The 16,424-nt window shown below is 37.9% G+C and overlaps 1 pseudogene; it reads right to left on the reverse strand.

Annotated features, from left to right (window-relative positions):
• Positions 1-270: 270 nt before the first annotated feature.
• LOC102853753 lies at positions 271-1,792 on the reverse strand (annotated as a pseudogene).
• Positions 1,793-16,424: the final 14,632 nt, after the last annotated feature.

A 16,424-nucleotide genomic window follows, 5' to 3' on the forward strand; every position in this document is an offset into this window, starting at 1 on the left:
GAACAAAAAGCTGATGAAAGGAGGTTACCAGAACTTCTGATTCCTTTAGGTTTCAAGCAGTTGGTTACCAAATGTGAGGAGCCTAGCAGCCAATTTATCTCACAACTTTTTTGAGTTAAGCAATTTTGACCACACCCACTAGGCAGGAATGAAAGAGACACTTTATAGATCAGTAGGAAAACATAAAGCTGTCCCACTTGTCCGGGAACACTTTAGTTGCATTAAATCCTAAGACAAACAATGATTACTGCACATTTGGTACTTGGAGCACTACATCTGTTGGGTCGAATTGCCATTCCAAGTGTTGTTTTCATCTTCACCATCATCTTGAGTCCTCAGTCTGTAGACCTTGCCCTCCTTTTAAGAGTCGCCCCCACGTTTCTCCAGCACTCTTTTTCGGACTGGTTCCCTTTTCTCAGGGTTGCTAGATGATGCAGAGTTTGAGGGTTCCGAAGACGCCACTCTCACAGAAGTCTGATAGCAGTAGGAGGGGTACTAAATAATAAGTTGCTAATCAATCTCCATATGGCAAGGAATGGGTAAAGTACTGTCCCCAACAACGTCCAAATGTCTCCACTAGAAGAGTGTACCATGGATATAGTTGGTCTTCCTGCTGGCAACAGCCCCACTGAAGCCCTTGGGCCAAGTTCCAAGTCCAGTAATTTTTTTTTTTTATAATCGTCTTTGGTAAAGTCTTTCCGGGGAAACATGGTTGCTAATGAAAAATTACCATAACTGTTGCCAACAGTTTGTGCAGCAAACTGTCTTGCTTCTTCCAGAGGAGCATCAGAAGGAAACTGGCTTGTGAAGGAAGAACCATCTGGAAGCCAGAACTGAATTCTAGCAATTGCACTCCTTTCTCTTGCATAAGATTCCCTCTTACCTTCCATTTCTGCCTGTTTGGCCAGCAAGGCAGCTGCTTTGGTGGCTTCTACTTCTTCCTTTGTCTTTGCTAAATGAGCAGCTCTCTGTACGATCCAGAGCATCTGCCGTTTTATAAGCTCTCGAGCTGCCCTATCTTCTGCTTTTTCTCTATTTCTTTCCTCTAACGTTCTTTTTGTTAATTCTTCTTGCTTTCTCTTATAATCCAACATTTCTTTTCCAGTTTTTCTTCTCTCAATATCTTTTTTAATCTTCCTCTGCTCTTCCTCTTTCCTTTTCTTCTAGTTTTTTGTTAGTCTTTCCACTCTAACGGTGAGGTCCTCTGCAGGCCTTGGACTTGAGCACCCACTAGGCTCAGGAGAAGCAGTGGCGTGATCTGAACTTTCTCCTCCTGTTGCAATATTTGACTTTGCATCAGGATGGGTGGGTGGGGTCTCACATAATGTGGAATTTCTGGACTGAGAGTTTTCAGAAGTGTTGTTAGCTTCAAATGAAGTGGATGGAGTAGAAACTGAACTTTCTGACTGGCGTCTGTTTGCAAACGATATCTCAACTTTTAGTGAGTGCATCTGCTGAACTCTATGAACTCTAGTAACAAGTTTATCAGCAGAAACACTTCGTGCTATTACTTCCAAGGGAATTCAACTGTCTCCAATAAAGAAATTGGATGGGACACATACTACAGGACAGATTTGTGAAAATTGTAGGCAGGCTTCACTTTTGGTATCAATTTAATAGCAACAAAACTGTTTGAGGATGTTTCTGTCACTTTCTCATCCTCCCAACTTGCAGCCATCTGTGTAGACTGTTCATCATTACCTGCCACAAACACCATGAAGACCGAATGTCTCCTCTTGGCCAACGCAATGGCAGCCGGAATGGAGCCCTGGAACCACAGCATTGTTCCCCCGGGCCCAGATGCTCATTTGTGTTTCATTTTGAGGATAGGTTATTGAAGTAACATTATCTACCTTTTTGTTGTCAACATTGATTCTACAAAATGTTTAAAAACAAACTTATACAAATCAATAAGAAAATGAAGACTTTAAGAATAAAAAGCAAATATCTTAAATAAGCATTTCACAAAACAGGGTATTAAAGTGGATGAAAAACTTTAAAAATCCACTAGAGCTTATAAGTAATTTATAATATGTAAATTAAGACTACTTTGCAACATCAGTACATGTCTTCCAAGTTAAAATTAAAAAGAAAATAAAGAACATGAAGAATTACAAATATAAAGTGATTAGTTGAATTACAATGAGGAAGAAACTATTTCTTTTTCTAAAATGAACTGCCAGAAATATCAGTTAAGTTTAGAAGAGACCATGGCACTAGGGATACCATTACTAATGTCAAATGGATCTTTGCTGAAAGCAGAAAATACCAGATGGATATCTATTTGTGTTTTATCATGTATGCAAAGAGATTTGACAGTGTGGGTTACAACAAATAGTGGCTAACATTGAGAAGCAGGGGTATCTCAGACACTTGACTGTGCTCATCTAAAATGTATATTTAGACCAAGAAGCTGTTGTCTGAGCAGAACAAGGGAACACTGTATGGTTCAAAATCAAGAAAGGAGTGCATCAGGGATGTATCATTTTTCTATACCTTTAACTTTATAAGCTGAACAGATCATTCAAAAGGTTGGATTTTATGAAGAACAATACAGGATCAAATTTGGACGAATTTATGTTAAGTAGATGACACAAACTTGCTTGCTGACACTGAGGAAGGCTTGAAATATTTGCTACAAAAGGTCAGGGACTGCAGCATTCAATATGGATTGCATCTCAAGGTTATAGGAAAAAAACTCTCATTACTGGGCCAATAAGCAACATTCTGATAGATGTAGAAAAGAATGAAATAGTTAATGATTTCATCTGGCTCAGATCCACAATCAACACCCTTAACAGCTGCTGTCAGGAAATCAAAAGACAAGTTGCACTGGGGAAATCTGCTGTGAAGGACCTTTCCAGAGTGCTAAAGTACAATGATGTCAGTGTAAATCTAATGTGTTCCTGATCCAAGTCATGGTTTTCTTAATTCCTGTCTATGCATCTGAGAGCTGGTAAATGACTAAGGATAACAGAAGAATAATTAATGCATTTGAGCTATGACACTGGAGAAGAGTATTGAACCTACTGTGGTCTACCACAGAGAAGAAACAGGTTTCTCTGGAGATGGTAGAACCAGGTTGATCATTGAATGTAAAGATTTTTAAATTCCACTTCACATACATGGGCATGTGTTGTTAGGAGGGACTAGTCCTTGGAGAAGTACTTTATGCTTGGAAGAGTAGAAGGTCAATGCAAGAGAGGAAGGTCCTGGATGAGATAGACTGACATAGTGACTGTAGCAATGGAGTCAGATGTGTCAGAGATGATGAGGTTGGCTCAGAATAGGGCATGGTTCAAAGGCATTGTTCATAGAGTTTCTGAATTTTAGTTGACAAAATGGTAAATATCAGCAAAAACAATGAAAAAAAATTTATATATTTACAGTAACCACAGAAGTTTTTTGAAAATGATACTAAGTCTGTGCTATGGTCGCTATGAGTCGCAGGCGACTCGACGGCACATAACAACAACAACAACAACAACAACATATTAATTCTTCAAGAAGCTGGTCTCTATGAAGAAGAATGTAGCATCAAGATTAGAGGAACATGCATCAATAACATTTGTTATGAAGATCACACAACCTTGCTTCCTTGGTGAGGAGGACTTGAAGTGCTTGGTGCAAGAAAGATCAGAGGCTACAGCCTTAAAAATAAGGTTCATATCAACCTTAAGAAAACAAAAATTTTCCTCACTGGACCTGTAGGCAACATCATGGTTGACAGAGAAAAGACTGATACTATCAACTACTTCATTTTACTCAGTATCAACAGTCATGAAATCAAGAGGTGTATTGCTCTGGTTTTGGAAGCAGGAGTGCCATCCACTTCCTAAATATCATGCCTCTGGAAACTCTGTGAACTTTGATAAATGTCTATGATTGTAGAGGGGTTTCAGGCCTTTTGTTTATGGGGTCGCTATGAGTTATGCTCAACTTGAAGGCAATAAAAAAACATCACCCTACTGAAGTCTGTTTGATGACTAAGGTTTATCTTATTTGGAGGGGAATTTCTTCAACATAGTAAAAAGTATATATGCAAACCTGGGAGACAGCATTGTTCTCAATGTAGAGAGAGTAAAGGCATTCCCTTTGAGTTTAGGAACTAGGCAAGGATGACCACTAACACCTCTCCTATTCTTTATTGTATTGTAAGTCTTAATGATAGTGATAAGGTAATAGAAGAAATAGGATGTATCCAAATTGGCAAAGAGGAGTTAAAAGTATCTCTATATGCAGATGATAGAAAACCCTAAAAACTGAGCAAGAAAACTACCAGATATAATTGACCAATTCAGCCAAGTGGCAGGATACATGATCAACATACAAAAATCAATAGGATTTCTCTATAGTGACAAAAAGAATAAAGAACTAGAGCTAAGAAAAGTAAACCCTTCACAATAGCCAATCACATGATTAAATACCTGTGAATAAATCTAATCATAAGCATAAAGGACCTATTAAAAGAAAATTACAAAGCATTACTACAAGAAACATAAAGAGACCTAAAGAACCGGAAGAACAGATCTTGCTCATGGATAGGAAGACTCAACCTTGTGAAAACGACAATACTACCAAAAGCAATTTACATGTTCAATGCAATCCCAATACAAATACCAATTCCATTCTTTAACAAGATTTAAAAGGCAAGCTCCAATTTCATTTGAAATGGAAAGAGGTCCCAAATAAATAAAGCACTCTTTAACAAGAAAAACAAGGTAGGAGGCATTTCACTCCCTGATTTAAAATCCTTCCATACTGCCGTGGTAATCAAGACAGCATGGAATTGGTACAATATCAGACACATAGATCAATGGAATAGAATTAAGAACCCAGAAATCAGCCCATCTACCTATGGTCAACTGATTTTTTACAAGGAGATGAAATCAGTTAAGTGGGGAAATGACAGCCTTTTTAACAAATGGTGTTGGCAAAATTGGAAAATTATCTGTTGAAAACTCAAGCAATATCCACACCTCACTCCATACAAAAAAACCAACTCAAAGTGTATCAAGGACCTAGAACTAAAACCAAGGATTATAAACTTCATTACAGAAAAGCTTGGAAGGACTCTAGGAGTTATAATCCCCAACATAAACAGTTTCCCAAGCATCCTGAAAAACCTACAACCAGGAGAGGATAAAATAGATGAATGGAACCTTCTAAGAATCAAATTCCTATGCCACAGACTGGAAAAACATATTTGGACCTGTCAGATAAGGGACTTATATCTAGAATTTATAAAATACTCAGGCACCACAACAAGATAAAGCTAAACAACCCAATTGAAAAATGGGTACAGGATATGAACAGACACTTCACCAAAGAAGAAATTCATAAGGCCAACACACACATGAAGAAATGTTCAAAATCCCTAGCTCTAAGAGAGATGCATATTAAAAAAACCATGAGATAGCATCTCACCCCACTAAGAATAGCAAAATTTAACAGAGCAGCAAACAACAAATGTTGGTAAGGTTGTGGAGAAACTGGAACCCTTAGTCACTGTTGGTGGCAGTGTAAAATGGTGCAACCACTATGGAAGTCAATATGGCACTTTTTCAAAAAGTTGAAAAGAGAAATACCATTTGACCCAGAAATTCTAATAGTGGGAATATACCCCAAAGAAACCATCACTGCCACCCAAGCTGATATATGCACATCTTATGTTTATTGCTGCTTGTTCACAATCACAAAGAGTTGGAAATACCCCAAGCACCCGTCAACAAACAAATGGATAGAGAAGTTTTGGTATATTCACACAATGGAATACTATGCTGCATTGAAAAATCAAAGAACTCATGAAATACTATACAAGTATATATGCAAAACTAAGAGCCAATATCATTTTTAATGGAGCAAAACTAGAGGCATTTCCTTTGTTAACAGGGACCAGACAAGAACATTCACTATCACCACTCCTTTTCAATATTGATTTGGATGTGTATGCTAGGACAGTAGGACAAGAGAAGGAAATAATTGGCAAAGAAGTAGTAAAAATGTCACTATATGCAGGCTATATGAGAGGGTACACAGAAATCCCAGAGGATTCAACAAAAACAAAGAATTATTCGACCTAGTGCACGAATTTAGTAGAGTGTCAGGATAGAAGATAAATATACAAAAATCAGTCTGAATGTTTTAGTAATCAAAAAATCACTCTACAGCAACAACAAAAAATATGTAAAAGGAAACTAAGAAAGCAATACCATTCACAATAGCATATTACAAACTAGAGACACTAGGGAGCTCTGGTGGCCTAGTGGTAAGACTGCTGCAATCCCAAAAACACATTCTCAAACTCACCAGGTCTTCAGGAGGAGGAAGATGGGAAATATCCTTCCGTGGAATGAACTGTCTCTGAAAACCCTTCAGAGGCTCAGCTATAGGTCAGCTTTGACTCACTAATACATATGTTGTTGTTGTTGCTGCTGTTGTTGTTATGTGCCATCGAGTTGCTTGCGACTCATAGCTACCCTATGTACAACAGCCCTAAACTCTGCTCTGACCTGTGCCAATCACACTGTCTCTGACACTCCCATCCTGATTACCCCAGTCACTGAATCAATCCACCTCATAGAGGGCCTTCCCCTCCTGCGCTGTCCCTCCACCCTCCCAAGCATGATATCCTTCTCCAAGGACCAGTCTCTCCTTAGAACATGTCCAAAGTATGTTAGATGGAGCCTCAGAATCCTTGCCTCCAAGGAGCCACCCAGGCACAAAAGACCTTTATAAAGAAATCTATAGAATTGTATTGTGAGAAACAATTAGACATCTGACTAGATAGAAAAATAGTTCCTATTCATGGATAGGAGACTCAACAAGGTAAAAATGGTAATCCTACCAAAATCAATCTACATGTTAAACACAATCCCAATACAGATACCATATTTACTTTTCAAAGTAATTGAAAAGGCAATTTGCAAGTTTATTTAGAGAGGAAAGAGACCCTGAATAAGCAAACACTTCTGCAAAACAAAATTGAAGTGATAGGCTTATCACTCCCTGATATCAAAACCCACTAGACAGTCATAATATCTAAAATATCATGATATTTATTCAATGAGAGACACATGAAACAATGGATCAAAATTAATAACACATAAATTGAGCCATTTACCTATGGCTGACTGATATTTGACACAGAAGCAAAGTCTATCAAATAGTGAAACAACAAATCTTCAATTAATGGTGCTGGAAAAACTGGACTTCTACATGCAGAAAGCTAAAGCAGGATTCATATCTTGCACCATAAGAAAAATATCAACTGAGCTTGGATTAGAGTTCTGGGATTGTCTAAAACCTTAAAAATTATAAGAGATAAAATCAAACCGTATTTACAAACTCTAATCTATGATACAAATAGGCTTGCAAATACAGCCAGAAATTCACAAAAAGCATAAGAGAAAATCAAAGAATGAGACCTTCTAAAAATTAACTCTTATGCATCAAAAACCTTTCCAAGAGTGTGTATAGAAAATCTACCGACGGGGAAAAAATTTTGACAATGAAACTCAGGCTAGAATCCTATAATGAATGTTTGCAGAATACTATAGGGCCTCCACAAGAAAAAGACTGATAACCCAATCACAAAATGAGCAGAAAACACAGACTTTCCCAAAAGGAAGACATTCAGATGGCAAAAAATACTCATGAAGAAATGTTCAAAATAAATGACAAAAAGAGAGAAGTGAATTAAAACCACAATGATATACCATCTCACCCCAACAACAGTAGCCAAGTTTAGCAGGAAAGCAAGCAATAGATGTTGGAGAGGATGTGAAGAGATTGGATCTCTGAAGTATTGCTGGTGGGATTGTAAAAAGGTACAAACATTCTGTAAGCTAGTTTTATGTTTCTTCAAAAAGATGAAAGTAGAATTTCAATATTCCATTTCTATGAAGATACTCCAAGTGAAATAGAACCAAGACACAAATGGAGATTTGTGTACCTATGTTTATAGCAGTGTTATACACAAAGGAAAGAAAATGAAAACAGCCCAAACAACAACAAAATAATAAAACAGTCCATAAACAAATAAATGGATTTAGAAGTTATGGTACATTCATGCAATGCATATTCATACTATGGTATATTCATACTATGCAGCACTAAAGCACAATGATTTAGTAAAATATTATGTAACATGGGAGAGTCTAGAGAGCATTAATCTGAGTGAACTAGCTCAGTCTCATAAGGACAAATAATGCATAAGAAAATTGTTTTAAAGATAGAAGGATAACTTGTCAGATGTGTACAAAAGTTCAAGAGAGGAAGGAGAAAGAGACAAGGAAAGTGTGTGTGTGTGTGTGTGAGAGAGAGAGAGAGAGAGAAAGAGGAAGAGACAGAATCACTATGTTAACAGAGTTTGGCAGAAAAAGGGTGCATGAAGGAATTAGGAAAGATCCAATGGGGACCTGAAAATATGGGGTAATAGTAGACAGAGACCAGTGGTGATAAATTTTCAAAACACAATGTATAAATGGAGCCCTGGTGGCTTAGTGAATCTACCAGATTCTCTACTCAGAAGAAGGGGCAATCTCTTCCTGTGTTAGATCTGATTTGACGGTAAACACAAACAAACAAAACCACAATATATAATAAAAAAAAAGATTTATAGCTTCTGAAAGACAAAAGAAGGTAGCCATGAGTCAGAATTGTCTGGATTGTAATGAATCTATATTTCAATAATCAAGTTCATTTTTGTGTTCTTTCTTTATTCAATTTGCACTTGCAAATAACTAATAAATGTTTTGTTTAACAGTGAGACTTTGTCTTGTTTTGACTCATAGTAGTAAATGTCATCACTGTGTCTTTCCTCAAATGTAGTAAATTACAGTTCCAATTTATTACATATTGCTAAGTCTGTATACATGTTCACCTTTCATTTTGTTCAAAGTTATCTTCAATGAATGATTTGTTGGTCTTGAACATTTCTTTCATGTGATTTTCTGCATTATTTCTCTCACTGAGGCTCTAATTTCCAACCACAAATCTTTCTTTCAACCCTCACATTCAACTAGCAATTAATTATGCTTGAAAAGGTGGAGGGTCAGCACAGGAGAGGAAGACACTGGGTGAGATGGATTGACACAGTAACTGGGGTAATGAGGTAGGTAGGTCAGAGACAGTGAGATTGGCTCAGGATAGGGCAGGGTTCAAAGATACTGTTCATAGAGTCACTATGAATCACAATCCACTCAGTGAGAACATAACAAAAATAGTTACTATAATATACAGCTTCGGCATATCAGGAATCACATATATGGTGCAGGACAGGACAAGGTTCAGTTTTGTTGTTCATAGGGTCATAGTAACTTTGGTACAAATTTGTTTTCATAGGACCATAGCAATATTGGTACACAAAATGAAATTCCTACTATTTCAGCTTTTGGTGTTTCTGAATCATCTATATCAAATGAAACTCTGGATGGTTTATATTCTACATAAAATTTATCTTTATAGGTAGACTTTTGAAATTTGGAATACTAGAGAGTTTTTTTACATTATTTTGATGTAATAAAATAATTGACAATTCAATTATAAATGGGATAAATTATGAAGCTAAAAATGTACAAATGCAAAAGGCAAATTCAATACCTAGCAGTAAATATCAGTGACTCTCAAGAAATCATATCTAAGACTATTTGGGCAATGGCATCACCCTCCAGGTTCTGGGTATCTTGATAAGGACTCTTAGGTGCATAAATTTACAGGACACAATTGAGGGCCACAGTTTAATAAATAACAAACATAATTTTAGAATTATTTACTTGATCATTGCCTTAATTCATACCTAAATATGATTTTCTGAAGTAAAGGATAGGCTCTCATAAAGCTTCCTTCTTTCAAAAAGTTGAGCAAAAGATAAGTTGTCAATCATTTTATCTTGCTTGGATCAACAATCAACACTATTGGTACCAACAGTCAATAAATCCAATGTGTTTCACAGGGCAAGTTCACTCTCAGAGTCCACTCCAAAATACTCAAGAGTAATGATATCAGTTTGAAGACTAAGATGCACCTGATTCAGGTTTTGATCTTCTCAATTACCTGCTATGCATCTGACAGTTGGACCATTAATAAAGATGGCAGAAGAAGAATTGATATCTTTGAATTGTTGTGTTGGGGAAGAGTGCTATATATCACCTGGAATGTCCAAAGAAGAAGCAGACATAACTTGGAAAAAGTAGAGCCATAGTGCTCCTTGGAGGTAAAGAGGGCAAAGCTTTATCTCTCATGCTTTGAGTATGTTGCTAGGAGAGGCTGTTCCTTGAAAATGGACATAATACTTGGAATGATGAAGGGTTAGCAAAAGAAAGGAAGACTCAATGAGATGAATTGATACAGTGACTGCTATCACGGCATTATGCAAGTCAGAGATGATGAGGATGACACAACATAGGAAGTTAAGATCTGTTGTTCATAAGGTTGCTCTGAGTTGTACTTAACTTGAAGGCAACTAACAACAACAGCAAGAAAAAAGCTGTTAAATCCATGCTTTCTCTCATTAGTATTTGATATCAGAAAGAAGGTTGAGTGATAAGCATGGTTTGTTGTTTTTGTGTGTCATTGAGTCAGAATCAACTCACAGCTGTCTCTCCAGTGAGTTTTCAGAGACAGTTAATCACATGGGAAGAGATTCCCCATCTTTCTTCCACAGAGCAGCTGGCTGATTTGAACCTTATGCCTTCAGGTTTACAATGCAGGTTTTAGGCCACTAGGGCACCCTAATAAGCATAGTAACATGAAAAATATTGGTAAACATTAAATGATTGTAAAATGGCATCTTAAAAACAGTAATAACTAGATAGAATGATGACAGGATGTGTATATAATGTCATTTTAAAAAAGTAGGTGAAATGCCAAAACCAGGCAATAATATTACTAAGAAAGAAAAGTATAGACTAATGTCTTTTATGAAATCCTTAACAAAATTCAATGTCTTTTATTAAAATCCTTAACAAGATTCTAGCGAATAGAATCCAAAAACACATAAAAATAATTCATTATAACCAAGTAGGATTCATAGCAAGTTTGCATGGATGATTCAACATAAGAAAAACAATCATTACAATTCACCATATTATCAAAACAAATAACAACTCTATGATCTTAGCAATTAATGCAGAAAAGATATTTGACAAATTCAATACCACTTCCTGATAAAGACACTGGAATAGAAGGGAATTTTCTCAGCATAGTTAAAAGTATATATGCAAAACCAAGAGCCAACATCATTCTCAATGGAGAAAGACTAAAAGCAAACAGGGGCCAGACAAGGATGTCCATTGTCACCACTTCTATTCAACATTGCATTGCAAGTACTTGATAGGGCAATGTGACAAGAAAAAGAAATAAAAGGCATCCAGAAAAGCAAAGAAATGGTTAAATTATTGCTATGTGCAGATGATATGATAGTGTACACAGAAAACCCCAAGAACTCAACAACAACAAAAAACTTGTTAGAGAAAGTAGACCAGTTTAGCAGAGTGGCTAAATAGGATCAATATCCAAAAGTCAATGGGAGTCCTCTACAATAACAAAAAGAACTTAAAGAAAGAAATCAGAAATCAATACCATTTATAACAGCAACAGCAAACTGAGATACTTGGGAGTGAACCTAAATAGAGACACAAAAGACCTATACAAAGAAAACTGAAGAACATTTCTGCAAGATGCAATAAAATACCTAAATAAGTGGAAAATGCTTCCTATTTATGAATAGGAAGATTCTTTATTGTGAAAATAACAATCGTATCAAAAGAAATCTACATGTTCAACACAATACCAATACAAATACAAATTCATTTTTCAGGGAGATTGAGAAGGAAATTTTCAAGTTTATGTCTAGAGGAATGAGACCCTAAATAAGCCAAGCACACCTAAAAAACAAAAATGAAGTGAAGGGCATAACACACCCTTACCTCTAAAGCTACTGCACAGCAGTAGTAATCAAAACAACATTGTACTGGTACAATGACAGCACATAGACCAATGGAATAACTGAGAATCCAGAAATGGATCCTGCTCTCTATGGTCAACAGATATTCAACAAGGAAATACGTCCTATCAAATAGAGAAATGACACCGTCTTCAACAAATGGTGCAGGCGAAACTGGACTTTTGCTACATGCAGAGAGCAGAAACAGGATCTACATCTCACATCATACACAAAAATCACCTCAAGGTGGATCAGAGACAAGGATGTAAAGCCCCAAGCTATAAAGTTCATCAGAGATAAACTGGAATTTAACCTAGGCGGCCTAGTCTGTCATGTAAAGAGACAGCCAAATACAGCCAGAAAGGCAGAATCTGGAGAGGATAATATTGATGAATTGGAGCTTCTAAAGATTAAATCTTTGTACACATAGAAAAGTTTTTCCAACAGAGTGAAAAGAATACTACTGATGGAGGGAAAAAAATTGCACTATCATTTCAGACAAGGGTCTCATATTAAAAATTTGCAGAATCCCACCGAGCCTCTTAAAAAAAAACCAAAAAACAACCAACAGCAAACTGATAACACAATTACAAATTGGGCAAAAGTCATGGACTTTTCACAGGGGAAGATATTCAGATGATTAACTAAGACATAAAAAAATGCTCAAAATCACTGGCAATAAGATAGATGCAAATCAAAACCACAATTAGATACCATCTAATTCCAGTATCAGTGGCATAGTGTATTAGGACAGCAAGTAATAAACGTTTGAGAGGATATGATGAAATAGGAACTCTTACACTGTGGGATTATAAAATGGTACAACTCTGGAAGGCAATTTGGCATTTCCTCAAAAAGCTGAACATAGACTTAGCTATTCCACTGCTTGTAATATACCCCAATAAAATAAGAACTGAGGCACACCTTAGTCTTCAAACTGACATAAGTACTCCTCAGTAATTTGGAAAAGTCCTGAACTGCCCTTTTTCCTAGTGCAATGTGTCTCATTTCTTGACTGCTAGTACCAAGCATGTTACTTCTCAAATCAGCAGTGTTCACAGCAGCACTATTTACCATCACGAGAACTTAGAAACAGCCCAAATGTTCAGCCACAATCAAATGACTTGAAAAATTATGGTGCATCCACATGATTGAATGCTATGCAGCATGAAGGAGTAATGATTTTGTAAACCACTACCCAACTGGGACTAGAGAACATTATGCTTAGGGAACGAATTCATTCTTGTAAGGACAAATACTGCACAGGACCATTGTTATAGAACGTGTATCAGGATCCAAGGAGGGAGGTTGGGAGAAGAGGGGTGAGGATGGACAGGGTGGTAGGGTTGCAGGATTTGATGTGTGGAGGTAAGAGTGGGTAAAGGCAATGGGAAAGATCTCGTGTGCAATGAAACATAAATGAACTTTTTAAATAACTCAGTTATGTTGTTGTTATTGTTAAGTGCCGTCAAGACGTAGAAGTCTTATAATGCCCCTTAGAATGAAAGACCTGAAAATTTGTATAACCTTCATTGTTTGTCCAAGTTCATAGGGTTTCTGGAAGCAAGCTATTATGGAAGTGGAGGTCACCCCTGCTTCCAAGCTTGTTTTAATCAGAGAGCTTCACCAAACAGTGTCCGCCATAGGTAACCATTATCACATTTGATGCATTAGTGTCACAGTGATTAACATCACAGCCACCAAGAGTTACCTTTGTACAGCAAACGGTCACAGATGAAAATTGTCCACTTTGGCTTGGTCTTATGTGTTGTTGTTGTTATGTGCCGTCGAGTTGCTTGCAACTCATAGTGACCCTATGTACAACAGCTCTGAACTCTGCTCTGTCCTGTGCCAATCTCATTGTCTCCGACACACTCATCCTGATTGCCTCAGCTACCGAATCAATCCATCACCCAGAGGGCCTTCCCTTCCTGCACCTGCCCTCCACCCTCCTAAGCATGATGCCCCTCTCCAAGGACCTCTCCCTCCTTACAACATGTCCGAAGTATGTCATACGAAGGCCCAGAATCTTTGCCTCCAAGGAGCAGACTGGTATAACCCTCTCCAGGATGAATTTGTTTGTTCTCTTAGCAGTCCATGGAACCTTCAGCACTCTTCTCCAACATCAAAGCTCAAAAAGCATCAATTCCTGGTTGCTGGTGCCAAGAGTGTTGATTGTGGAGCCAAGCAGACCGAATCTGTGAACAATCTAAATTTCTTCACCATCCATCTTGATGCTGCCAATTGGTCCAGTGGTGAGAATATTTGTCTTCTAGACATTGAGCCTCAATCCATATTGAAGGCTGCAGTCCCTGACCCTCAGTAGCAAGCGCTTCAGGTCCTCCTCAGCTTCAGCAAGCAGGGTTAGGTCATCTGCATACATTTCTCCTCATAGAGCTCAGCCTCCCTGATAATCTGTTCTGCTTACAGCTTGAAAAGGTATGGAGATAGGATACATCCCTGTCGTACACCCTTCCCAATTTTGAACCATGCAGTGTTTCTTTGCTTTGTTCTGACGACTGCCTCTTGGTTCAAGCATAAGTTTCATATTAGTACTATCAAGTGTTCTGGGATTTCCATTCTTCTCAGAGTCCGCCACAGTTTGTTATGGTCCACACAGTCAAACGCCTTTGCATAGTCAATTGAAGCACAGATAGACATTCCTTTGGTATTCCCTGCTTTCAGCCAATATCCATCTAACATTAGCTACAATATCCCGAGTACCACGACCCCTTCTAAACCCAGCCTGGACTTCTGGTAGTTCTCTGCTGATGTGCTGTTCCAGTCATTTCTCATGTAGTTTAGTATTATACTATTTGTTTTTTGTGCTAGTTCTTTGACAATGGAGCTAAGTCTTGAATTTTTCCCCCCTCACAGTAGGAGGCCTGGAAGAACACTGGAAACATTTATTAGTCTGTAGGGAGTTGTGCTGCCAACTCAAAGGAGGCACCTCTGTAGGTTCGAACTTACCAGAAGCTCAATGAAAGAGAGATGTGAAATCTCCTGTACAACTTACAACCTCTTGAACATTGTCAGGTCAGTTTTAAGTTGATTCCACTTAGATAACAATGATTTTGGGTTACATTTTGAGATATTAGGATAGGGAACTCTGGTAGTTAAGTCTATAGTGAATTGCACTGATAACTCACAGGCTACATATCTTTGGTGGTTTGAATTCCCTAGCCACTCCTTGGGAAAAAAATTAGACAGTTTCTTCCCATGAAATTGGCTACTAGAGGGTATATTATGAGATGAAACTAACTCAACAGCAATGAGAGAGATTTCTTAGTAAAGAGAGTAACTGGTATCTTAGCCAAATATGAGTTGCACTATTTACCTAAAACTCATGTCTTTCTGGTGATTTGGATCTAATGGCAGCTCCAGGAGGACTGTGGTGTTAGGGATTGATTGTCCAAAATGACTTCCCTAGCTATTTGGGCAATAGGGAATAGGGCATGTTAGACTATTCACAAGGGGATTGGCCTGTCTCTCAATTAAATTAAGCTAATTCAGTAGCAGAATGAGAGAATCTCACCACTAGCAAAGAAGAAGCAAGAGAACACAGTGCCTCTTTAGAGTCGGAGACTCTTGTGCCAGCCAGACCAGGGTCTACAGGAGCAGCAGCCATATCAAAGAACCAGAGACATGAGACACCTTCTACCCCATGGGGGACCAGAGCTAAGGGAATTTGCCCAGATTTGTTGGAGGGCTTGAGGGGAGAGCCATGACTGGCAAGACAGAGAGCTTTGTAACACTGACCTAAAGCCACTAGGCTCAAAGCTGAGGCATCTGCAAGTACATTTTGGAAGCTGTTCTGACTGTATCTAGATGCCCAACTTTTGACTTCTCTAACATAACTCTGTGTGGTCTGTGAGATATTGCATCAAATTTTCAACTCAGTATAGTAGTAAGATTGGTGTTGGAATGAGTAGAAATATGTGTGAAGCTACGGAGGACATGTCTGACGTTATGGGAATTTGTTTTGTATTGTTGATTGATCTCCAATGTGGAGATGGTAAAAGTCAGATAAGGCCGTGCCTACTCAGCCCTTGCTGTTTTTACAAGGATTTTTTATTTATAATTTGTTCTGCTAAGATTAGTAGCAGGCCAGTTACAAGAGGGGGTCCCATCATTAATCGATGATGTCCCAGATGTTTGATCCGCTGTGTAACTCCTTGATTTCCAACATGAACTCTTCCTACTTTGTTCAATTGTCCCATTCTTCTGTGTCTCTTGGGTTAGGTGGTTTACTAAAAGGTCTCAAAGAGACTCACATGCATAAGAATAATAACTGACATGGCTCTAGGTGATGCAGGCCAAAGTTGTAGAAACTGGTGAGCATTGTAGACTGTCAGTTGTGATGTAATTGAATGTGGTGCCCCAAAGTCCCAGGAAAGGAGAGATCTAGCAATGAGCTCCTACGAGTATATAAGCTTCTAATAGGGTAGCCTCCTTTACCCCATCCTAATCCTATCTC

Source organism: Elephantulus edwardii, unplaced genomic scaffold (genome assembly GCF_000299155.1).
Source record: "Elephantulus edwardii isolate Elephantulus edwardi_28Jun2011 unplaced genomic scaffold, EleEdw1.0 scaffold00100, whole genome shotgun sequence".
Taxonomy (NCBI): Eukaryota; Metazoa; Chordata; class Mammalia; order Macroscelidea; family Macroscelididae; genus Elephantulus; species Elephantulus edwardii.